Source organism: Rhinolophus sinicus, chromosome 15 (assembly GCF_057876585.1).
Source record: "Rhinolophus sinicus isolate RSI-liver-muscle chromosome 15, RSI-T2T, whole genome shotgun sequence".
Lineage (NCBI taxonomy): Eukaryota > Metazoa > Chordata > Mammalia > Chiroptera > Rhinolophidae > Rhinolophus > Rhinolophus sinicus.
Window position 1 is genome coordinate 104,234,975 of NC_142515.1, and position 24,505 is coordinate 104,259,479.

Sequence of the window (24,505 nt, forward strand, 5' to 3'; positions counted from 1 at the left end):
ACGTATGGGCTGACAATGATGACTTTTTTCATCCATGTGTCAGAAGCCCAGGTGTCACTTACAAGAAACGTGTTATTCTGAGAGAAGACTGAGAGTTCCACACCGTGGAAGGGTTAAGTGGAGTTGTAGATTAAACAATCTAGTTTTAATTAAACTAACCCCCATGCCCCAAAGTAGATACTTGGCTTAGAAAGATTCCTGCAAAGAAATCCCAAATGGAAGCAACTACTAATTACACAAGCAAGAAGAGAAGGCAGAGCCAACACTTCCACTCCTAGTAAGAGCTCAGTCATATTACATATACAATATTCAGAACCATGTGACAAGATCAGAACAATGACTTATTCAGATCCAAGAAGAAGTTGGCCAAAAATGTTTGAAATTATCACAATTGTTTGAAATATCATCTGGCATCCACTACCCTAAATAATGAAACTCATCCTTGGTGTATATTATGACTTGAGATATTAGCTAATGATATGTGTGTTACATAATTTACAAGTATATAAATATACATACATTGGGGGTGCACAGGCAAATAAATTTTTACTGATAGAGAACATACTCATAAAGATTTGGAGACCGTTGTCATAAATCGTCTAAACAATTCATGGTCACGCTGTGAGTGGTGTTCATTTGCAGATGAGAAAACAGAACTCACAGCGGCAAAAATGCCCAGGTAGTACCATCAGCTATCGGATTTGTGTGGAAGCAAAGACTACTCACCAATGAAACTAGCACCCCCAAAACTGAGTGAGCAATTCAGGGAGACATCTGTGGGAATCAAAAAATGAACTTCACCCCCCTAGCTAATGAGTCCTAGGCTCTGCCCTGTTTTATTCCCAGTAGATTTGCCAGGAAAGCCGGGACCACAAAGACTACTTCAGTCTGCCAGACTGAATGAACCACAGAAGCCCACGAAACATCATCTTTTAAGAAACAAACAAACAAACAAAGAGGAATTTGCACTAGGATGCGTTAAAGACCCTGTCATCGTCCCCATCAAACAAACACAAATGTTGCCTTAGTGCATATGTCTGGAGCAGGAAGCGAGATCACAATCCCAAATGATTAAATCTGACTTCCCGAAGGGGACCTGATCTTGACAAAAGGCAAGCTTTCTCAAATTCATCCCTTGGAGGTTGCAATGTTTAAAAGTAAAATCTCTTCCCCTCACTAAAACTCCCTGGGTGGAAATAGCCCTCGGAAGAATGGAAACCCATTTCCCTCCGCAGCAATCCAGTCTGCTTCCCCAAGCTCAGAAATGTGCTGCACTCAGCATTTCTGTGCTGATGCAGCATCCATGGTCAAAAAGGCGGGCGGCTGCAGCAGCCGCAGCAGCAGTTGCTCCAGGGGGTGGAAATCAGATTGCACCATTTCTACCTCATTTGGCAGCAGAAGCACCAAGTCACAAGGAAGATGAGGTTCTAATGGAGAAGCGGCTGGATTATGTCATTCTAAAGGTGGTGAGTAAAATGGCTATCCGCTGGGGCATTAGGTTTTTGTGCTCTAAGTGAAGACTCTGGGTGTAAGGTTCTGGGTATAAGAGGATGCGTGTTGTGTATCTGTGTGTGCCTGTGTGTGTGTGATGGTACACACGTCTGGGCACTCATCTTGACACCGAGCAGCAATACTTGGAAAGCTGTGAGTGGAATAAATAAGTAGAAGGTAGTGTTGTCAAGTTGGAGGGGGTGGGAGAAAACATGACTTCCAAGCCCCTGGTTTCACAGAAGAGGATCCAGAGGTTCAGAGAAGTGAAGCCTTTTGCCTGAGATTACAGAGCTCATAGGTGGCTGGGTCTCGGACCCGGTGTCCTGATTCTCAGGCAGGGCCCTTCCCATTGCTCTATGTAAAGATAAGACAGACGACTGCCTGTATCCCAAGGAACCTGTATGCCTGGAAATAAGCTGAAAACGGCAGCCACAGCATCAGTGCTGCTGAGACACTTCTCAGTATGTCCAGTAAACATGGGAAGCCATTTCTGACTAATGGCAACCTGGGATCCAGCAGCAAAACAGCAGCGCGTGCTGACTATAAATTGCTCCAGTCCTGAGGGCTACCTCCTCCCCGTGAGGTTATTTTTTGGATCACACAGCAAACAAAGTGTGTACAACACCAGCAAATCTTCCCAGCAGGATCAAGCGGGCTGTTGATAGGACTGGAGAGTCTGCTTCCTCAGTACGTCCCCCTTTGCTTGGAACAAATATTTGCTGAGTGCCATCCATATGCCAGGCACTGTGCAAGCCACCATCACATTCTTTATCTCACTGAATTGTCACCACAGCTTCGTGAGGTATTAATATCCACACCTGACGAGTAAACCTGAGACTGGATGAGGTTACATTGTGTGGCCTGCTTGGGATATTTTCAAAATTCCTACTTCTTCCAAGAATCATGGTTGTAAAAATACTTATGTTCTATGATCCTCCTTACAGAATGACCATTGCCCTTAAACTGGAAGGAAATGTTCTCTCTTAAATGAAAAACAATTATTTGCAACATGCTGGATCCAATGTGTAGTCAGAGCAGGGACAATGACATTGAACATTTGCAGATTTTGACTCTAAATGAAGCACTGCATGGGCCTTTTGGGTTTTCTCCTATTTTTTCTGGGTTCTGGTTCAAGGTAAGATTGCACAATATACTTCGGAACCTTGGCTTTTGTATAGAGCTCTACCCCTAATCATGTGATCTGGAATAAGTCACTTTCTTTCTCTTAGTCTCAGTCTTCCGATTGATAAACTGACAACTAAGACGAACAACCTCTATCCTCCCTTCGAGCATGGACATGTTTATGTATGTGTTCATTCTTTCACTCATTCAAGAGTTTCTTGAGTTCTCATGACATGTCAGATGTAGTGCTGGTGGGGGAAGGAATTTCAGAGATAGCCCCTCCTGGCCCCACATCTTTCAAGCCTGGAGAGGTTATTTGCCAACAGTGAGAATTCTAGTCAAGTCCCCTCAATACTCTGTCTAGCACGCTTTCCATGAACTTTGTACGCCTTCTCCTCAGTCTCCCTCCCAGCTCTGAAGGGTTTGAATTTTCTTTCCCCTTGCTCTTTTCTATAGTAAGACGTATTGAAGTACTTATTCAATAAAACTCAGTGCCAGACACTGTGGTAAGCAGTTTTCGTGCATTACATCATGTAATGCAGACCATAATCCTCTTCAGTAAATATATGATTAGCATTGATTTACAGATGAGGAAACTGGCAGGTTGAGCAAAACTGCACAGCTAAAAAGTAGTGGGGACAGAGTTTCTATTTGAGGTGATGAAAAAGTTCTGGAGATGGATAGTGATGGCGGATGTACAACATTGTGAATGTACTGACTTGTATAATTTCAAATGATAAGTTTCAGGTTATGTATATTTTACCATGATAATAATAATAATAAAAAGTAGTGGGGAACGTAAACCTAAGTAGCATCTAACTCCAGAACTTTCTAGCGCTAACCATTTTTCATGTGACCCCACCACAGACAGGACTCAGAAAGGAACGTGTTCCTTCTCCAAAGGAAGACTTAGGACTTTTTTTCTTCAGTTTTGTAAGAAGCCACAGAATCATGCCCTCACGTTGGGGAGGTTCCTGTCTGTATTGAAGGTCAGCAGTAGCCTATTCTAAGTCTGGGAGAGTTCGAAATCATTTCTACCTTACTTCTCCCATTTCTTTCTCAGCCTGTAAGGTAAACTCTGTCCACAAACTCAACTCCATTTCGAACACATTTAAACATCAGGTATCTTCTTGATACAATGCTTTGGCTTACCTGTTGAGCGGCAGTAGAGATGAGAAAGATATAGTTCCTTCTGCAGAGTTTACAATCTAGCAAAAGGGGTAAATACACAAATAACTACAGAAGAAAAGTCACTGAATAGAATTGCTGAGCACCTATGCTAGATGTGAAAACTACAGGGGTGACACAGATGCAAAGATGACACAGGATCCATGAGAAGGGCCTGCAGAGCAGACAGACTATATTCTGCTGAGAGAGAAAGGTATTTGCAATGGAGGGATAGTTCTCCTTATCCATAAAATAGCTATGGACCTATTCCAGATGATATTAGAGTCTAAATATTGCCACCTATCCCCTCTTCTTTTTTCTCTTATTATTTTTTCTTCTCCTTTCTTTAGGCTTGCTCTGTTTTTCTTTTTTTAACTTCTGCCATTGGATGCTTAGGTCATTCATTTTTGGTCTTTCTCCTTCACTTATATAAACATTTTAAGGTTGTAAGTTCTCCCTTAAGTATTTCTACCATGTTTCCCCGAAAATAAGACCTAGCCAGACCATCAGCTCTAATGTGTCTTTTGGAGCAAAAATTAATATAAGACCCAGTATTAGATTAGATTAGATTAGATTAGATTAGATTAGATTAGGTCTTATATTATAGTAAAATAAGACTGGGTCTTATATTATAGTAAAATAAGACTGGGTCTTATATTAATTTTTGCTCCAAAAGATGCATTAGAGCTGATTGTCTGGCTAGGTCTTATTTTCGGGGAAACACGGTATGACTGTAAAACACAAAGTATTGATATGCAGTATTTCAATCAATTAATAATTTACAATATGATTTGATATGAATATCATAGACCAGTGAATTATTTAGAATGCCTTTTTTCCCAAATACCTGGGGAGAAGCAGGTGGATATACATTTTGGCTAATGATTTCTCACTAAATTACATTGCAGTCAAATAATACAATCTGTATGACATCATATCGTGGTATTTATTGAGACTTTATTTGTGGGATAGTACGTGATCAAGTTTTATAAATGTCCCACGTATGCTCAAGAAGAGTGTGATTTTTCTAATTATTGATAAGGAGTTTCCCAGGTTGTCCATTAGAGTAAGTTTGATAATGTGTTATTCAAATCTGTATCCTTTCCCGCTGCTTTTATCAATTACCAAGAGAGGTACATTAAAATCTCTTATTATCATTTTCAATTTGTTATTTTTGCCCTAAAATGTCTTCTTTTTTTTTGCTTTTCTATTTTGAAGTTATATTTCTGGGGGCATTCAAGTTTAGAATTGTTCTTCTACTTAATTGCTCTTTTCACATTGTTCATTGTGGAAATAATCTTTATAACCAATAATGTCTTTTGTCTTCAAGTCTATTTTATCTGACATTAATATACTATGCATTTTTTCTTTTGGTTAGTATTTCCTTGTTATTCCTTTTACCGTCCTTTTCCTTTCAGCCTTTTTGTTCCATGTGTTTGATGCATCTCTTATAAACAGCATATAACTAGATTTTTTTTCTGGTCCAGCTATATTTATTTCCTTCAAGCTCTACTATGCAATTAAAAGAATATTTATATATCTTATCTAAAAATTTTAGGTATTAACTTCCAGGAAGTTTCCAGGTTTCTTATTGCCAGAAATAAAGGGTCTAAGACCCTGTTATTTAAGAAGATTTCTACGGATGTTTTTTTACAATGTCTCCCTTAGGTTGTTCAAAATTGGTCCTTGCTTTTACTCAGTCTGTGCTGTTCCATCACATCAAACAAGTCCTAAATGTCATCTTGTCTCTCCCAGACATCCCCAAAGAACTTCACATCCACAGCTATCATCTTCGGGATCTTCTCTTGTTCCTGCTAAAAGATTGTACCAGAAGTGAAATTATAATAAAATAGATACTGGAGGTTGTCGCTTCCTTGAAAACAGACCTTAGCTTCAAGGCTCAGTTCTCCAAAAGAAAGAGAGTTAGTTACTTAGACCCTTGGAAATCAGCCTCCTCTGTGATGATTAGTAATGCCATTAACGCACGGTGTTGGGAACCTTTTCTGGATTTCATCAAGACCAAAGCCAACTGTACTAGCAGTCCTTCTTTGCCAATAACGACACGACTGCCTTTTTTTTTTTTTTTTTTTTTGAGGTAAAAAGTATTTCATTTAAAAAAATTAGCTTTTAGCTAATATTTGTTGAGCACTTACTATGACAAGGCACTATGTTAAGTGTTTTTCTATACCATGTGTGATTTTAACCTGCCAACAACTCTCTGAGGTAGAAATAACCAATGTCCCTCTAAAAGAGAACCTGAAAAACTTGGAGTTTTGTCAGAGCTGTGCTCAGGCCCAGTGAGCAAGCAAGTCAACAGATTCTACAAGTTCTCCCAGCATTGAATTCTACCTCTTCTCCCATCTATACCCTCCTTTGGTTTCCTACACAGCTATGTGACCCTTTCATCTCTGATTTCTAGCCACTTAATAGCTGTGTGATCTTGGGCAAGGTGCCTTACTCTTCTAGTCCTCGATTTCCTCATCTTCTAGCACTAAGATTCTCTCCTGTCTCTGACCACCCCACACACAAAGGCCAAGACTGCTGGTCATCTGGGGGAAACGATGTCCCCCACCTGCTCAAGCTCCATTTCTGCGGGAGCTCCTGAGACCCTCAGAATTTACAAACTTCCCCCCCCCCCCAGAAATAGCTGGATTTCTCCCTATTTCATAATGTGTTGTTTTTACAACGCTTGTTCAGTCAGATCGTGGGTCAACTACAAGACACATCATGAAATAATCTTTCCCCCAGCTCCCCTTTTGCTCAGCTTAGCGCCAGCCACGGACTACCCAGCACATGGCATTGCATTTCACCTGCCCACTTCCCTGCCCTCTCTTTTTCTGGGGTCGGGGAGGGGATGACAGGAGCAGAGGTCATCCCTGGACCCGCCTTTTAGAAAGAAGGCAGAGAGACCGATAAGTATAAAACTGGCATTTACTGCGTTTTCTCTCAGTAAACAATAATCCTGTGATGTCAGCGTTATTATCCTCCCCATATTGCACGTGAAAAATTGGTCCAAAGTCATCAAATAGGTAGATGACAGAGCCAGTATGTGGTCTCACGTCTGTGTGGGCACCAAGATTCCCGCTTGTTCTCCTATAGAATCTACCCTCTATAGTAGAAGAGGCAAAGGACCCATGCAAAATCAGCACAATTTCAGGACTGTCAAGAAAGCATCCTCTGTCTCCCCAAAAAAAAATCCCTCACCAGTTTAAAAGCTCCCAAAATGTTTGTTGACTGCTATTACAGCCTTGTGTAAAAATTTCCTTAAGAGAATAAAGATAGCGAGGTGCCAGTCACTGAGTTGAGATCTTGTCTTGCAAGCATCAGGAGAAAGCATCATGAGGTGGGGAAGCAGAGAACAGAACAAAGAAAGGTTGGGGGTCTGGGTAAGTGGAAAACCCTATACCTCCCACCTACCAGTAAGAGAGGAATTAGGCTCAGAGAGGAAAGTGACTTGTCCAAGGTCACTGTAGCAAACCAAGGACTAGGACCCAGGACTCCTGACTCCCAGACCAGTAGCAGACAGCCTGCAGCATTTTGTCAGCATGCTGTCTCCTTTATTAGAGAGGGAATTCTCTTGATAATTGTGCAGTTGTTGGTATATGACTACTAAGGAATCTGAAATGAAATGCCATCATTTCCTGTCCTAAAGAAGCTCAACAAATATATATATATATATATATCAGAGAAACAAATCCCCTGAAAACTATATTCCCACCATTCCTCTTTTATTCTCCCCCACCTTTTCTATCCCTTGCTTCAATCCACCGTTTTCCTTGGCATTGTGTAGTATCAGCTTAGGGTATCTGATCATGCACCAAAAACAGGGAGTGTGTCTGCCGTGCAGGGGTCCTGTTTATCAGCCCTGCCTTGGGGCAGAGAGAAAGCAGGAGATCACCCAGAACCAAATGGAAGTACGTTCACCTTGATTTACAGTCCTCCATCCCAAGAATTTCCCGGGGCGCTCTGTCCCCAAATGAGCCCCTAAGTCTTTCTCTATTTTCTGGCTCCCCTCCCCCGACCAACCCCAGGTGACGAAACGCTGGGACTGTTAAGATGCTGTTTAAATGCAGAATGTTATTATCACTATATATCAGCCAGATCGGCTTTGTAGGTCGTACTAAGATGTCAGAATGATGCAAGCCAACATTTTTATTATTTAGGATACAGTCTACTAAGTTTATGTTGATTACTCTAAGTATCATCTTTGAAAGATAACTAGCATTAAAGTGTTGATAATATTCCACTTTTGCAATCATATTTGCATAGTGTACAACAGAGTTTAGCAGGAAAAATTATCTTAAGTGGTGTTTCTCATCTGTTCTGTCAGTCTCATAGTGCTTGCTTCCACTGGGTGCATGAGGCAGGACAAACGCTGACAATTTTTTTTTTAATCAGCTTTACATTATATAATGTTATTCTTGTTCCTTCTGGGAAGCCTGCAGCATGAAGCTGTAATAGAAGTCTCAGAGTCTTTCGGCCGGTCATAACTGGATTCCAGTTCTAGCTTATGCACTTGAGAAAAGTCATTTAACCACTCAGGGAAGCAGTCACCTCTTCTGTAACATGGAATGAGCGAGGCTGTGAGATTGTGGCGAATATATAAAAAGCACCTAAATAGGCTTGTGCCCAGCACACAGCTGACTGTCATGCAGGGGCCCCCTTTGTTTTACAGGCACTGTTTTTAAATGCCTGTTTACAGCATTTTTGAAATTAAAGATTGAAAGTAAGCCGACGTTCCCCACACTGTACTTCAAGCTGACTATTCTTTGGCCTCCCAGCAGAGTTATATATGCAGATAATCTGTTTGATGCTGCTCAACACAGAAGGGGCACTAATTTTCTTTTATGAACAATAGTTGAATGTCTCCTGAGTGTTGGCTACTGGGAAATGAATATTCTAGATTTCATCTATTCATTCATTCATTACAAACAAGCTATCCTCCAAACAACCCAATCAGTCTTCCTATTTCCCCCTTTACTTTTTTTTTTTAGTACTCCCCCCAGGCCTACTCCAGTCTTTTTCCCAATTGGATGCTATCTTTCATTTTCGTCTTGTCACCACCTAATGTCCAATTTTATTTAAATCATCCTCAGACACAATCCTACAAGATATGAATCACATTTGGCTTTTTTAAAACTCTGACTTGTTAGCTGTCTCGTTTATGATTGACAAGATTTCCATTTTAGTAATTTCTACTAATTCTGCGTCAAATCTGTATATTTAATGAACACCAATTGGCATCTCATTATTAGTCAGGATCACTTTTTAAGTGGAATGCACTGATTTCATAATTTATAGTACATGGTAGCTGCCTCTAAATGATATTCAAAGAAAGTCTTGTCCAGTTTACGTTAAAACAGTATCTGGAATATGAATATGAACATTATATCCTCACCATGGTCTCATCCTTTATGCATATGAACAGTTTGCATGATCCCATCAGACTCTAAAACACAAACAAGGCTTTTCTTTTTGTAAAGGTATGTTGAATTGTATGTCCGCATAAAGACAGAAAGAAAAACAGATAGCTTGCCTCTTGCACCAAAACAAACAAACAAACAAAAACAAAAATAGTCCAAGTTCTCCAACACAAACCCAACCTGACACAAGCTAAAAATTGCCTGAAGCACTGACGAGTTAAGAGATCTTCTTCCTGCGGCAGGTAATGCATAGGTACTTCATTAGGAAAGAGATTCATGCCCTATGTAGCAATTGAACACAAATATTTACTTGTGGTAATATCAGATGATAAGGGGAGCATGGTTTCCTTCTGAGCAAGGAGGGAGGGAGAACCCTGCCATAGATGCCCATCATAAGCATTGCAAATGAATCATTAGTCTTTATCCAGCAATCTGGGTCAGGATGGAGCTAAAGAGGAGAGCTTTTAAAGCTGCTACAGGGCTCAGGTTGGATCTGCTTATGTGAAGGCATAAGAGGCAGACAGTTACCTTGTGGTGAGGCATTCTAAGGGGGATACAAAATGCTTTCACCTGATATAGGGACCTTTTCCTGACCCAGAGAGTAAACAAGAATAAAGAGGGGTTGTGCTTTCAGATGAATGCCATTTCAACACAAACACACACACACACACACACACACACACACACACACACACACACACACTACTTTTCTCTAGGCTTTCTGTGTTCAGCTTTTCGGGCCCTAAACAGTGTCTGCCAGATAGATTTTAAAAGGAAGACACCGTCTTCCAGATTGAGGAACATGTGGATTTTTTAAACAATAGCATCCCATGTTATTTGTGTTGAAATGGACTTTAGAAATCATCTACTCCAAGCACCTCATGCTGAAGAAGAGGATATGAGAAAAAGAGGAGAGTGACTTAACTTGCCCAAGGTCACCTTCATCATGCCACAGTTTAATTTCTTTTGGTTTTTTGTTTAAGATTCCTTTTTTATACAGTATGAATAATTTATTAAATAATGCAGAAACAAAACAAATTGACTTGGTAACTGCCACCTGATAAACTGGATATGTGTCAAAGACTCTTGTCACATGCCTCATCATTCCCCCAAAATGATTACGAAAGGATGCTGTTTGCCAGACCTCTGTCTTGGTGTGTGTGTGTTTGGGGGGGGTCCTTCCTCAAAAGCTCTTGTGCTGGCTTTAATGCGGTTATTTTCTAGGCACGTTTTAGCCCTTAATTTACTCAGCCAAGGCTCTGGAACTTTAGTGTGACTCTTGCCCTATCTCGCCAGGCAAGAGTGTGGCAGTGTGTGTTTTCCTAACTATGTTCTGAAATATCGCCAAAACTAGAGACATTTAAATATAAAAACTTAGGTTTCAAAATTAAATTTAAGCCACACAATAATTGTACTTGCTAGGATCCATTGCTATTTCTTTTACTTACCGAAATCAGAAGAAAACTTAAAATTCAAATATGGTATGAGAAAAATATACAGGCAAGAAATGAAGAGACCTGCTTTTGTTCTTAACTTTCCACACTGAATTTGCTACAAACCATCCACATGATCTCTAGAAGCAATTTTTCCTTCTCTCTAGGCCTTGCTTTCCTGAGAAAGCAGGAAACCAAATGATCTGTGGGGTTCCATCATTAGTTATGCCATTCAAATAGTATCTCCAAAATTGTTTTGTTTATTTTTTTAAAAGTTATAGTAACTGCATAAATCTCTGTAGCTATTTCCAAAGATGAGAACTGACACTAAAGGAACACTTCCATATCTGCTAAATCTATGTAAAGCTTTCAGAGGAGGCAGTTTCATTATTGAAATAATTCTTCAAAACAGTGTTGACTGACTTTGGACTATGAGCTTGTGAATCTAACCCTTTAACCAGTATTTCCCCACATTTACTTTTCAGATTGATTTGTGAGGGTTTTTTCCCCCCTCTTCCTCATTTAAAAATATTTGTTAAGACCTGAAGAGAATTAGGAGTACGGAGTATGCAGTATGCATATACACACAAACATAAGTAAGATCAAGCCTGGTTCTTATCTAACCTGAACACTTCCGTAGAAACAGAGTCTTATATTCAGTTTCTCTGGCCACCACAACTTGAAGGTTATAGAATATTCTATTTCAAGACACCTTTAAAAATGAGGGGCCCTTTTAAAAAGTACTGCTGCAGAGTGTTATGTTATTTTGATTTCTGCCACAGAATGAAGCACTCCTGAATGCAAACACCAGCAACGAATGCGTTAGAGGATCCGCCATCATATTAAAAATTAAATCCGGCTGCATTTCATAATGGGCTTTTCTTTGTAAAGCACGGTTTCTTCTTCTCACCATGGAAATTGCGCTCTGATGGCCGTTCTTTATGGTTAGCACTGAGGCATCGGCTGAGGTCAGAACCCTACTTCTCTAAACAGGGAACCACAAATGTCACTGACACATGGTACACTTGGCAAATAGTATATTTCTTTCCAATCTCCTGCGTCTTCACTTAGCCTCACGTCCTGCTTCTGGTAAGCTGAAGAGGGTTTATTCCTTGGGTGATCTTTCCTTCCTTTAGTGGGACGGAACATAGGGAGACAGCAATTTACAATGAATTCAAAAGTGAACCTCTTTTGATTTTTGTTGTTGTCTTTATTTTAACCTCCAAGAAGGGAGAGATTTAACTCAGTCTTCACCCCAGGCTAAGCTAATACTTAGGTCATGTCTGAGCTCTCTGGGGAACCCCCTCTTTATACCATCCGAGGGGCAATGGTGTCTTTTCACGTGGAGCAGCACAGCTGTCCAGCCATATGGGCCCCGAACAGCCCAGTCAATCGGATTTGGGGAGGTTTTACAATGTAATTTCTTAACGTGTTAGTATTTGGGGTGAATTTGACCAGGAGTATAGACAGCTCTTAAGCCCAAGGGTTCAGGTTTTAAGAAGCCATCACAATGTCCCAGCATCTGATCAGATTGGTTAGAAATACATATGAAATCTATGACAGGGGGAGGGGAAAGGACTCCTGACCCTCTCGTTGGAGAAAGCCCCAGGGGTCTGCTCTATTAATTCAGCATCAGCTGCTTCCCCCCCCCCCTTTTTTTTTTTAACCCGGGGCTCATCATTTAAGGCGTTCCCACTCAGGCCTGCAGAGCCTGTTACAAAACCATCTCTCTGCTCCCCTCCCCCCATGCCGCAAGATGAGAGAGCAAATAGCCTGCATTGCAGCAACCGCGCAGGACGACTGCAATGTTGAAACCGTCCTCAAGCTAAACAAAACCAGGCCTTGAAGAAAAACCAAGGAAAAGACAGCAGCGGTGTGTCCTGCTGCCCTTCAGTCAAGATAACCTCAAGTCACAGCCCTATCCCTCCATATCCAAAGGGTTCAGAAACTGTCTGCTTAAGGAATTTTTAGTGAATAGAAAACAAATAATCCTGAGTCTAAAACCCTTGTCAAAATGGTGGGAGTCTTGAGCCAAGTGACCGCCAATATAGTTTTTCCACCAGAAAACTACTTTAAGTTTGAGGGGGAACGTTATCAGAATGGTAAATTTTCTCCGCAGAAATATCCCAGATGATGGCTTTTTCCAACCTCAGTCTTCAGAAATTAAAAATGTATTGCAGGGATCTTTTCTATTCGTTTCTTCTCTCTGTCTCTCTCCACCTCTCTCAATTTAAACCAAAGCTTTCCGCTTCTAAGAATTTATAAAAACTGCTTATTTTTAGGCTTCTCGTGGTACACTGTTGGCGGCAAAAAGCTAGTGTTAAGAGGTTTTGCGATTGCTATTCTTTTATGGGACAAACACCCAATAATTGACAAGAAGCAAAGCGGCCTTGAAGCTAGCAGGGCAGCGCCCGGGGTCACCATCCATTCAGATCATTCCCACTGGTGGGCGCGCGTCTGCGCGACCCCCGCAGGACCACTCGCGCCGCAGCGCACCGGGCCATCTGATTTGAGGAGCTGCTTTTAGCTGTCAGGGGCTTGCCTTCCTCTCCATCTCTCATTGCTCTGAATCCACGGCTGCCCAAAAAGCTGATTTTTTTTTTTTTTTTTTAAGTTATCAAAGAAGAAAAGCCGGAGTAAGGGAAGCAGATGGGCCCTGCGCGTGCGGAAATCGCCAGGGTTGGGGTTGACTCCCACCGCCGCTGAACGGACTCTTCCGAAAGACCGAAGATTTCTCTTTGCTGGCCCTAGTTTTTTTATTAGGGGTCGGGACCTAGAGTATCCCACGGTCGCGTTCTTATGGGCAGATTCATTCTCAGTCCTTCCTTAAGACCCAGCTAACCTCCTGCTCCCGGAAAAACACACCACGAAACACACCACCACCACAACAAAAGGCTCCTCCCCAAAGTGAGTCTAAATGTACGCTGGACGGGTAGCGGTCGGACGTGGAGACACACTTTCGTGCCTCTAATCTCGAGCGTCCATCTAGCCGGGGTGGAGCGGGCGGGTGGGAGGGCGCTGGGGGCGGAGAGGTGGGGAGCCAGGAGGGGCGCGCACACGTATCCAGAGGCGCGGGCACGCGCTCCCGCTCTCCTTCACATTCACCTTGACTGCAGGGGGACGGGGGATGGGACTACCTTACCCCCCCTACACCAACCCTTCTCCCCACCCCCTGCCGCTGTCCTGCCCAGACGCCAGCTTGGGGCTGGAGGGGTGGGGTGGAATGAGGAGGTGAAAGGCTCTCCCGTAGCCGCAGCGGCGGGACAGCCACGCGCTCTCCGCAGTGATGTCAACCGCATCCGCCGCAGCGCCCCCGCCCCATCCCCCTCCCAACTACCCCTACCCCGGGCCTCGCCAGCGCCGCGGACCGCGGAAACCCTAGTCCCGCTCCTCCGGCCCCGGGACCCGAAGCAGAGGGCGTGCCGATGCCCTGAGCCCCCACTGCATTTGCAAAAGCGGGAGAGACCGGGAGTGGACCAGCCGCAGTACCGCGGCCCCTGAATCGGAGGAAGGGGAGGGGGCAGTGGGCCCAGATGTTGTTTGATGCCCCCGGCCCCGAAGGGGCGTCTGCCCCAGACTGGTGTAGCCGGGGTTATGTTATTAAAGGGGCGGAGGGCACGGACCCCTGCAGGTGCCGCGCGTGTGGGCACAGAGAAAGCGCCCTCTTCTCCCAGGATAGAATTGGGGGAACGGAAGCAAGTGTGAGTGTGGGGGTGCGAATCGCCACCTCCATCCTTGGCTTTCCCGCTCTTCCGAGCGCTCCCACTTCTCACTTTCCCCAAATCCGCATTTTCCTTGGCACAGCTCTCCCCGAACAAGAAGGAGAGGGAGGTACCGGGGGCAGTGAGAATGACGTGTGCTGGTGCAGAGAGGGGGTGGGGGGCTGCGGGCCAGGCTCTGTGGACCGGCTCCTAATCCTCTTGTTTTCGGTACAGTCAGCAGATGTGGCTTCTTTTAGCTGAATAATCCTTTAAAGGAATAATATTTTTTTAAAAAAAAGGAGATCGACCTCACCCAAAGAGGACGGCGAACGAGATTAGGGCTTGGTAAGGATAAATTAAAAGGCTCCAAATTCTCTCTGTCCCTCTCTGCCTTCCTTTCTCCCCTCCTTCCCCTCCCTCTTCTCCCCTCCCCTCCCCCTCCTTTTCCCCCCATCCCCTGCAATCCGCACTCGACGCGAGTTCACGCGGAGGGCTGGATTTCCAGGCTGAACCGCAACTTGCGCTGCGCGTTATTATTATTCATCTGAGGGTGCTGCCGCCACAACCTTTGCCTCCTGCGCTCCTCTCCTTCCCCCGGGCCGCCGCCGCCAACAGGGCAGTCCCTCCTGCCCGCAAGCTCTGGTCACCAAAGGGAGATTCAGAATTTTTTATCATGTTCACGATCATCATCGTGATGCTCCTTGTCATGGTTATTATTTCCTCCTACCAGGTAGAGCGACCACCAGCGCCTTCTCGCCGCCTACCCTTTCCCCAGCGAAGGAAGCTGTTGGGGCCCGGCCCTGGCGGCCGCTCCCTGGATGCGGCTTCCTCTGCTTCTTCGCATCGCTCCCTCATTCATCTGTACGTATATTATCTCGATCCTTTTTATTCCAGTAGATCTACTGCCTTCCGTTGGGCTGGCCGAAACGCTGCGGACTGCGACCAGTCTCTTAAATAGAGCAAAAAGGAAAAGACCTTGAGTGGACATCGGGACAAAGCACTGTGGGGTCGGCGAGAAGGGACGCACGGGAGCGCTGGCTCTGGAACTCGACTCATCTCCGGTGCCCAAGGCCTGCCCGGCGTGTGGACCTCTGAGGGTATTCAGACTGACCTTTATTCATCCTTTTGGTATGCTTGAACAGGGTTATTGTTGGGGAAGAGTTGGGTTTGTTTTTCTGGGAAAGGGAGCTGAATTATGGGACTTCAGGTAGACTTTACTGGGCTTTTCAGTTCCCCTGCCTCACCTTGTCGAGATCCGGTTGTGGAGAGGAGACCGGACCAGAAGGCTTAGAAAAGAGTAGAAGCCGGAGATGTTGTCTGCAGGGCTAAGGGAATAATAGTAGGGCGAGGGAACGGTGAGTGGAGACGGGCCAGCTGGAGGGGGATTTCGAAAAGAAGGGTTAAAATAAAAAAAATCCTTCGGGCTCACAGGATGAGTTTTGCTGGGGATGAAAATACGGGTGTCTGTCATAGACGCTCTGAGAAATTGATGAAAATGTGATATGTCCGTGTACACACATAAGGAGGCGTCTGCATTTGTGTGTAAACAGAGTGGAGAGGTGAGGAGGGCACAGAGGGAGGGTGCTTAAAATAATGTCTTATTATCCCTTTGGCTTTGGGGACGCTCATCCTTTGGTTCTCTCCCTTTTTTTGACCCAGAGAGCTAGCCGCACTAGACATGAGTGACCTTTTAAATCTGCGCCCACCCCTTACCTAGTAAAGCCCGTTGACACTTTGGGGTGGGGTGGGGAGAGTGGTAGGGGTGTTTCGAAGACACATATATTCTCTCTCTCTCTCTCTCTCTCTCTCTCTCTCTCTCTCTCTCTCCCTTCTCCTCCCCTTCTTCCCCTCCTCCCTCGCTCCCCCCCTTCACTCTCTCTTCCTCCCTCCCACCTCCCTCGCTCCCTCCCTCCCTGCTGCATTTTGCATGAGCTATCTAGGTCATTAGCATTTTAGCGTATGCAAGACTTGACAAAGCTGATGAGGGGCCAGATGGGCCTCGCTCTTATGGTGTTTTTTTTTTTTTCCCTTTTTTTTTTTTTTTTTTTTTCTTTTCCTTTTTCCCTCCACCACTTGGGACCTGAGCGAGAGGACTGCAGCAGGCGAGTTCCGGAAGGCTGAGTCCCCAAATCCCGGCCGCGGACCTCTGCAGCTCGTCCTGCGGCACGCCCGACCAGGCTGCGCCTGGACTCGGCCAGCTAGGTAAAGGCAGCCGCCGTTGCCCTGCCCTGGCAGTCGCTGCTGAGCCCCTGCCCCCCCCCCTTGTCCCTTGAGCTGTTCTTCCCCCTCCTGGCCCCCCTCAGTTTCCTGGGCAAAGCTGAGGGCGAAATGGGTGGATAAGGTTTGCTAGGCTGGGTGAGGTGGGTTTGATGTTGTTTTGTTTTTTTCATTGTCTAAAGCTGCAGAGGAGGCGAGGCGCGGGGAAGGGACGAGGGGAGTGCGAGTCATTAACACGGCGGAGGCACCTCTCGGTCTCCCACTTCCACCCACACCCCCCAAACCTCCACCCTCTTCGCTTTGCAGGAAAAAGCCTGGATCCGAAAGGATGGGGGAGAACAAAGAGCCTTTGGAAGACGTCGCTGTTATCTCATTGTCTGTGTGATTGGGGGAGCTGCGGTAGGGTGGATGCTGTGGTCCTCTTCTCCCTGCACTCCCCCACCCCCATCCCTCTCCCCGCTGTCACTGCGCACGCATTCGCGCCGCTTTTTACTTATTTTTTTTTCCTTGTTTTCTCATTCCATCTTCTCCCCACCCCCTTCCTTTCTCCCTCTTCCTTCCTTCCTCCTTGCCTTCCTCAGGAGACAGGCCTCTCTCTCCGTGTTCACAGCGGACCTTGATTTAAATGTCCATACAATTAAGGCACGCGGTGAATGCCAAGAATGGGGCTGGCTGAGCACCGTCGGTCCGCAAGGGCCCGCCAAGGAAGGAGCCACAGAGGCGAGGCGCCCTCCGCAGAGCTCAGCGCTGCGGGTGGGGGAGGGAGGGGTCTCCGGCTCCTGCTGGCTGGGCTGCCGGGAGCCAGAGCCTTCAGGGTGGGGAAGTGTGTGGCTTGTGACAGACATGGGTTTAGGGGTGCAGAAGGACTCAGGGAGAGAAACTGAAGCTGATTCTGTGACAGAACCACAGATCTGTGCAAGCACGGATGCGGTGGGAGGGGGGTGCCGGTGAGCGCATTGCGGAGTGATTCTGTGTGCATATTTTTCTCTACTCCGGGTGCATTGTATGCGGGTGGACACCTTTTTCCGTGGCTGTGTTTTGTTCAGCGCTTAGCTTTTGGTTTGCTTTTTTTTAAATGTAGCCGGTATCCAGAAGACTGGCAGACTGTACCAGGGCTTGCACTGCGGGTATATTGTGTTCTGCTTGAGGTTTGGAGGGAGGGAGGTAGCCAGTTGGAAGGGAGGAGGGAGGTGTTTTTGTCACCCTTTGCTGTAGAGCTGTGGGCACCTGACAAGATTAAGGAAGTCATTGGGATAGATGGGGAAGAAGGAACAAACTCTTGGTGGGTTCAGAGGCTCCATCAGGGCTGAAAGCATGGCCAGGGCTCTTGGGAGCATCTCACTTCCTCCTTGTGGCTGTAATTGCAGTTTTAGGCAGAGATCCAAGAGATGCAGAGGAAGGGAGAGGCGCAATAACCTACATGTACCAAAGCCCGGGTGGGGGTGGGGGGGTGCATTCCTTTTAAAATCTGAACAGAAGGAAAAAACAGAATGTGTGCAAGTCAGGGTCTGAGAAAAGACTGTTTTGAAAGAGAATGTCAGGGAATGGAAAGGGTCAACCTTCCCTCATCCTGAAGAACCTGCTTCCCCAATGGGGCCTTCTACCCAATCACTGGACCTAGAGCAGTAGCTGGTCCTAGAGGCCCCTGGCACACTGCACAGTGACAGCCCATCCCATCTCCAGCTCTGTATTGACCCCCAAGCTGCACTGGATAGCGGCATGACCTAAACTCATTACTTTCCTGGTGGAGAAAATGGAGGAGGGGCAAGTCCCTGCACAGAAAGGAGGCCAAGAGCTGGATCTTCCTACCCAGGAAACCTGCTGCATCCCCTTCCCTGCCCTTGGCAGAGGCCTATCTTTGCAAGGCCAAGGCCATGGGGATGCTTAGGTTTTCAGTTTGATTCCTGACACAGTAATCAAAGCCTAAAAGAGCCTTACTGAGGAGCTCTTTCCTCACCAAAGCCTCATCTAGCCTACTAAATAAATTAGTATTCAAGGATACCCTAGCCTCATTTCTTCCCAAATATTTGAGTACCTATTATGTGCCAGTCATTGTGTAATTATATGTTAGCTTCTTCCTTTGCCCTCCTAAGGGGATGTCTGGAGTCAGGTGAGGTTCAGTGTGCCGTACCCCATCTAGACATTCCCAGAACCTTCTCTGGGTCAGCAGAAATGTGCTACCACTTGCTCACCCCTGCAGAGAAGGCTACAGTTCACATCGTGCAACCTGCAGGCACAGTGCCTCAAGTTCCAGAAGGCAAGCTTGGCCGTAGGACAGAAGAGCAAGCAGCTTCTCTGGCCCCTGAGCCTTAGCCAGGGTTGTCCTAAGAGGCATTGGCAGCCATTGCCTTCAAAATAGACCTCCTTCCAAATGGAGCCTCCTTGGGATATAAATGCCCTTGCCTTTCCCTTCCCTCCTTACTAAGAAGGCTGCTCTTACGATTGTTTGGAGCATGATTTAAGCTTCTGATGACCAACCCCTTGCCGCCACCCCAGTTGTCCACATTAGTCAAGCTTGTCTCCATAATTGCTTCCCTGTAATTCCATCAGACATGGCTGCACCCTTTGCTGATGTGCCTGCCCAAGTAATGCCCCTTTTAGTTGGAAACCTAACTGCACTTTCCTTTGAGAACTTAAACCGCAGGCACCACGGACAAGGCCTGCCAGGTTCTTGCTGCCGATAATCTGCAATGGGAGGGGCATATTTTTTATTTTATTACTTATGTAAACTCTTGGTCCAGAAAGCTTTAATGTGTGTGGGAGTGTTCTGGGTCTGCTGGGTCTGTCTGCATCAGTGTGGGGATATTCCTGTGTTCACCAGGTCTCATTACAAATGTTTTTATGTGGGGCTTTAATAGCCCAAAATGGCAGAGATGAATGTACCACTCTATACCCTATGTTATTTTAAGGCCCCCGTTATGTTCACCAATAGAGAGTGAAGGTCAGTCCTGGCTTCTTCCCTTTCTCTATATTTGGGGCCTATTTATGTCCGGCAATATTTAGTTAAGAAACTTGAAGATTTCTGCTTTTTCAAGGCCTTTCTTTAGCTCTCAACATCATCTTCTCCCCCTACCTGTGTATTTGAGCCCTTCTATTCACATCCTATTGTTTAAATGAAGCGGGGAATATATGATTTTTAAAATCTAGGACATGTTGGAGGCCGTTTGTTGAGAATATGCCAAGGAGGCCCCCATCGGTTCACACATACCACTATCACTATGGTCCTCATGAGGATGGGAGCTTGTATGTTTCTCAAGCTGACTACCAGATATTTTAAGATGGATTTAGAAATGTATCAAAGGAAAAATTGGTGTAATTCTTTCCCCTGCCAGAGACAGCCCAGGCCCAGATCTCTGTTTAACTGGAAAGGAAATTGATCAAAGGCAAAGGTAAATTCCTCTATCTCTTCTGTCACCAAAGGGGTGGAGAAAGGGGACAGGTTTTGTGGATGCGAGAGGAACCTTAGCCAGAGAAAGAAATATTTGGGGGGAGAGGTAATTTCTCAGCACGCATATGCCCCATATATACACATATTTTTTTTCTCACATAACCATATCCATTGCTAATATTTATAGAAAAGCATTTAAACACACACACACATACACAAATCCATACATCTATACTGTCTCCACAGGGAAATAATTTTCTATTTCCCTCTACTGAACTTACATAATACCTCCACCCCTTGTTCCAACCTGAGAGTGGAGTCTTCTGGAGGCAGCTGAAAAGCATTCTCCCTAGCACAGATGGAGCCTTCCTTCCTCCTCTGGGCTGTGGGTGGTTTTAGAGCCCCATGAGTCAACATGGGCTGAGGGCTGTGCTGCTGTGTGTGTGGTTGAGGCTTGGCTGGCTGATTCAGGGTGATGAGTATGTCAATCAGAATAATTATGAGAATTATGATACCTAATAAAGATTTTTTTTTCCTCCAAGTCCCATCTACAATTCTTTCATTTGGGTGTTTTTGCCAAGTCTTACTCAATTTGACTTCAGTTTAAAAGATATATAGATTTCATGTGTAATTGCATCTCCTGTGTAGACAGAGAATAAGAGAAAGGACTTCAAATGGGATTCATTGGAGTCAACGTGTGCGGTTCTATGCCACCCAATTCAGGTCTGCAGGAGACCTGGAAATATCTGCACCAAATTTAGATGGCCTCAAAGAAAAGGGGGAAAAAAACAAAAACAAAAAAAAAAACAGGCCTTACTGAGAGCAAGGAATGTTCCAGGTCAGAAAGAAAATGTCAGCAATTCTCAATAGGTTCACCTTTGCATTTTCTTATCCTTCTCTCTTTTGTCTTAAAATGGAAATGTTACCCAAAAAAATAAAGATCTGGGTCATGCTGCATAAACCCAAAAAATAAACTTCCAGAATCACTAGGGGCTTTCTCAAAATTAAAGTGGGGGGAGGTTTATTTTAAATTAAACTATTTTATTAAATTATTTCAAAATCCAATCTATGTCTTAAGATATACAAATATTGGGACTAGGACCTAGAAGGCAATAGTTTCGCTGGACGTACAATTTGCTACTTGGTGTAACGTTTTTAAGGCGGTTCTCAGTGGAGATCCCAGTGTGCGCGGCTCCTGCCCCAGCAGCGGCGGTCACCCACCCGTCCCAGGGCTTCCCAGCGACCCGCTTTCCAAGGCGCATGAGGCTTTTTTTTTCTATTCTCTAAAAAGACATCTTTCTCTTTAGACATCTCAATTGAGCAGGGTGAAGATGCACAGACGCTGGTTTCCCTTTTCTTTTGGGCTCCTGTTTTCCCAGCTTTGATATTTTTGTCCGAATCAAGAAACAGCGCATCCAGACCTGGGTCATCCTGCACTTCCCAAAGCTTCCGACTGATCCAAGGTCCCAGTAGACGCGGAAAGGGCAAGGTGCCCTCGGCGCAGACAGGGGCCACCAAAGACAGGGAGAATCCACCTTCTCCCCTTTCCACACACCTTCGTTACCCCCATTTCACTCTAGGGCCAGATGGGACACACGACGATCAGCACTACAGATAGATGATCAAGGAGTCGGGGACAGGAATGGGGGCCGGCTCAGGGCGGGGATGCATCTTCCTGCCAAACCCAAGGCCCCCGGCAGAATGAAATGTCTTCCCTGCCAGCGCCCCAGCGCTCGCGGAGGCCTGCGGCTCTAGGCCTGGACGCCTCGCGCTCCCCGCCGCGCACCCGGCCTGGCCTCTGCGCCCAACAGCCAGGCGCCCAGTACTCGGCGTCCCTCTCCCTTTTCCCCAGCTCTTTCTTGTCCACAACAGTACCTGCGGCTCCGACGACCTCATCTCGCACCCCAGAAAGCCTCAGAAGGTGCGAGAAAGAGGAGCAGGCACAAGCACGGCCGAGGAGGGAGGAGGTTGGTTAAGGATTGCGACCGACTGAAATGTCACTTCTTAGCCACTCTTTTGGCTTCCCACGCACAGAACACACGGGTGAAAGCACCTTAGGGGTGTTTGGGGGGGGATTTTTCGCCTCAGTGCCTCCTCCCTGACTCCCCTTCACCCCGCCCAGCCTCTTCTGTCCTCCACACCCACAGCGACAGGACCAGGGAGCTGGGCCTCTGCTCCCAGGACACAGCAATCCACCGCTCCCCGTGACACGTCCTTGCCATGTCCTAACATCCTCCTTCCCCACCCCCGCAAAACTCTCTAAAGAAGCCAAAACAACGAAATCCTCAACCCAGAAGAAAAACAACACATTTATCCTTCAGCCTTAGTCAGCGCTGGCCCCAGATCCTATGCCAGAGGGGACGGAGCCGCTTAGAAGTCTGTTTGAAAGAGGAGCAGACATGCTCCTTCGGCGAATCTCTGAACCCCAGTCCCTATCCCAGGCAGAAAAAGATGCAGCCGCTCCCCTCGATTGGACATGGTCTGTTTTAAAAAGAATGAAATTCCTTCCTTTTCCTCATTTGCTGGGTCCACCAGGGTGCAGAGTCAGTGATGTAAGGTTCCTTTGGATTAACAGGCCAGTGCCCGGAAATAACCTTCAGAGCCCTGATCTCAAGGTCATGTGCCCCAGGAATGGAGGCCGGTTGGCCTCTAGAGGCCAAAGGTTGGGACCAAAACGTGCCTGACTAAGGTCGTGCCACCAAAATCTTCTGACACACAGGAAGGTGCACCTGGACTAAACAAGGGGTTCCCTCAGCCCTCTCCCCCACTTACACAGACTGATGTGGGAAATATTTATTCCCATTTAATTGAGACACTGGTTTCATTTCAGGTTACACTAGCTTAAGGCCCAATGGGGTTTTCTGCAGCTCTTTTCCCCTGTGCCTCTACAGAAACTAATTGCTGTTAATATCCAATTTTGGGCTTTATTATTCGTTAGCCAATTATGGATCCCATAGCCCAGGCCCCTTGCTGCTTACAGCCTCTGCTGGAATCAGCTAACATTGTGCCTGCTTTCTTCCTTTGCCTCTATTCAAACCCTTCCCCCACCCCCAAGATGATTTACTGGGAGCATCAGTCATTTTGTTTGTTTGTCCCCAGCACTTAGCCCAGTTGGGGGGTTGGGGGGTACTTTCAGGCTTTTTTCCCCTTTTGAGGGCGATTTTTTTCTTTGCAGTTGAAGAAAATAATTCTCACTTAAAAAAAAAAAATTAAGTGTTTTCACTCTCTTTACCCCCCTCTGGGTTTTCTTTTTCTGAAACCATTTTTGGAATAGCAGTTCTCCACCAGAAGAAAGCACGGTGCCTAGGCCTCAGCTTTCTCCCCTTTCCAGTCTCCTGTTCACCTCCTCAGGAGCCTGGCCATAACCCAGCTGAAAGCTACCACATATATATAACACCATCGATTCCAAAAAAAATGTGCTCAGATGATGTCATTTCACATTCCAAGGAGGGAAACTTGAAAAAGCAATTTGGGAAAGGCACCATTTTCAGAGAGGAGGAAGGAGCCTTTGTCTCCTCTCCCACGATGCCCTGGAAACACATCCTGCCTTACTTCCTTACCGTGTGGAGCTGACGCGACTGGGGGCCGAGGGCCTTATTAAAAGAGTGTTCTTTTGCTTCATTTTATTCATGTGCTCTGAGTTCATTGATATACAAAAGCAAGCACTTCCCATTCCTGGTGCTCTGGAAACAGGAAAACAAAAGTTAAAAAAAATCATAAAGACGGCAGGAAGATCCTTCTTTGTCTGTTTTCCCTTCTTCCCCCATTTTGAAATAATGCTTTAAATGCCCTCATTGCTCTTACATTTATCTCTAGCAACCTGCATAGTGTCAGCACCAGAATCCAATGGAGAGAAAAGAAAATGTCAGAGCAGCTGGCTTTGGCTGAAGCCTCCTATTGCCACCCGGAGGCCCGGCCCCTTCTGATGAACCAGAGGAGGCCGGAAGCTTTCATCACCGCCTGGGAATCCTACGGTCAGGTTTTTCGTAGGGGGGGATGTGGGGGCGAGTGTTGTGTAAGGCTGGGACATTGTTAAGAAGGTGCCTTACACATAAGGCTCAATAAATACCACCCAAATTGGATGCAATTAAATTAACAGCAGCTGTCCTGCTTTTCCTGCAGAAAAGCTACAATTATGCATATCCTCTTGGGCAGAGGATAGAGTGGCCTCATAGGAAAGGAAGGGGCTTAAAAATGTTTCTGGTTCATTCCCTAGCCTCGTCCCTTCTTAACTCATCCAGATGTGTGGAGTTTGATTTTCAGAGCGTTCCACATACGCGCCCAGCGTCAAAGTCTAAGAGTAAAAAACCCTTCTTTAGAACACGTCTGTCTTCCTTGTAGAGCACTTCTTTTACTTTCTAATGACCCTTATACTCATCGTTCTCCCTTCACCGGTCAGCGTTCACATCTCACGCAAGGTCTTCCCCATTAGGGTATGCCCTAAATAAATAAATAATCAATTCTATTTCCTTCTACTCTCCTCCCCCAGCTCCTTGAAAACATCTGCGTTCTCAGTGGTCAAGAGGTATTAGGAGAAAAGCAGTGAGGTTAAACCATTTCACA

At 45.7% G+C, this 24,505-nt stretch overlaps 1 long non-coding RNA gene across 8 annotated transcripts; it reads left to right on the forward strand.

The window, feature by feature from the left end:
- Positions 1-1,372: 1,372 nt before the first annotated feature.
- Positions 1,373-20,483, forward strand: LOC109448183 (uncharacterized). 8 transcript variants are annotated; one of them, XR_016019046.1, is made up of 5 exons: positions 1,373-1,466; positions 13,251-13,543; positions 15,232-15,465; positions 16,423-16,539; positions 16,861-20,483. It is a non-coding gene; the product is annotated as an uncharacterized LOC109448183 (long non-coding RNA). The 8 variants fall into 8 exon arrangements; XR_016019049.1 differs by having other exon boundaries at positions 15,235-15,465; XR_016019047.1 differs by lacking the exons at positions 1,373-1,466; positions 13,251-13,543 and adding an exon at positions 14,509-14,682 and having other exon boundaries at positions 16,861-16,953; positions 17,136-20,483.
- The last annotated feature ends 4,022 nt before the right edge of the window (positions 20,484-24,505 follow it).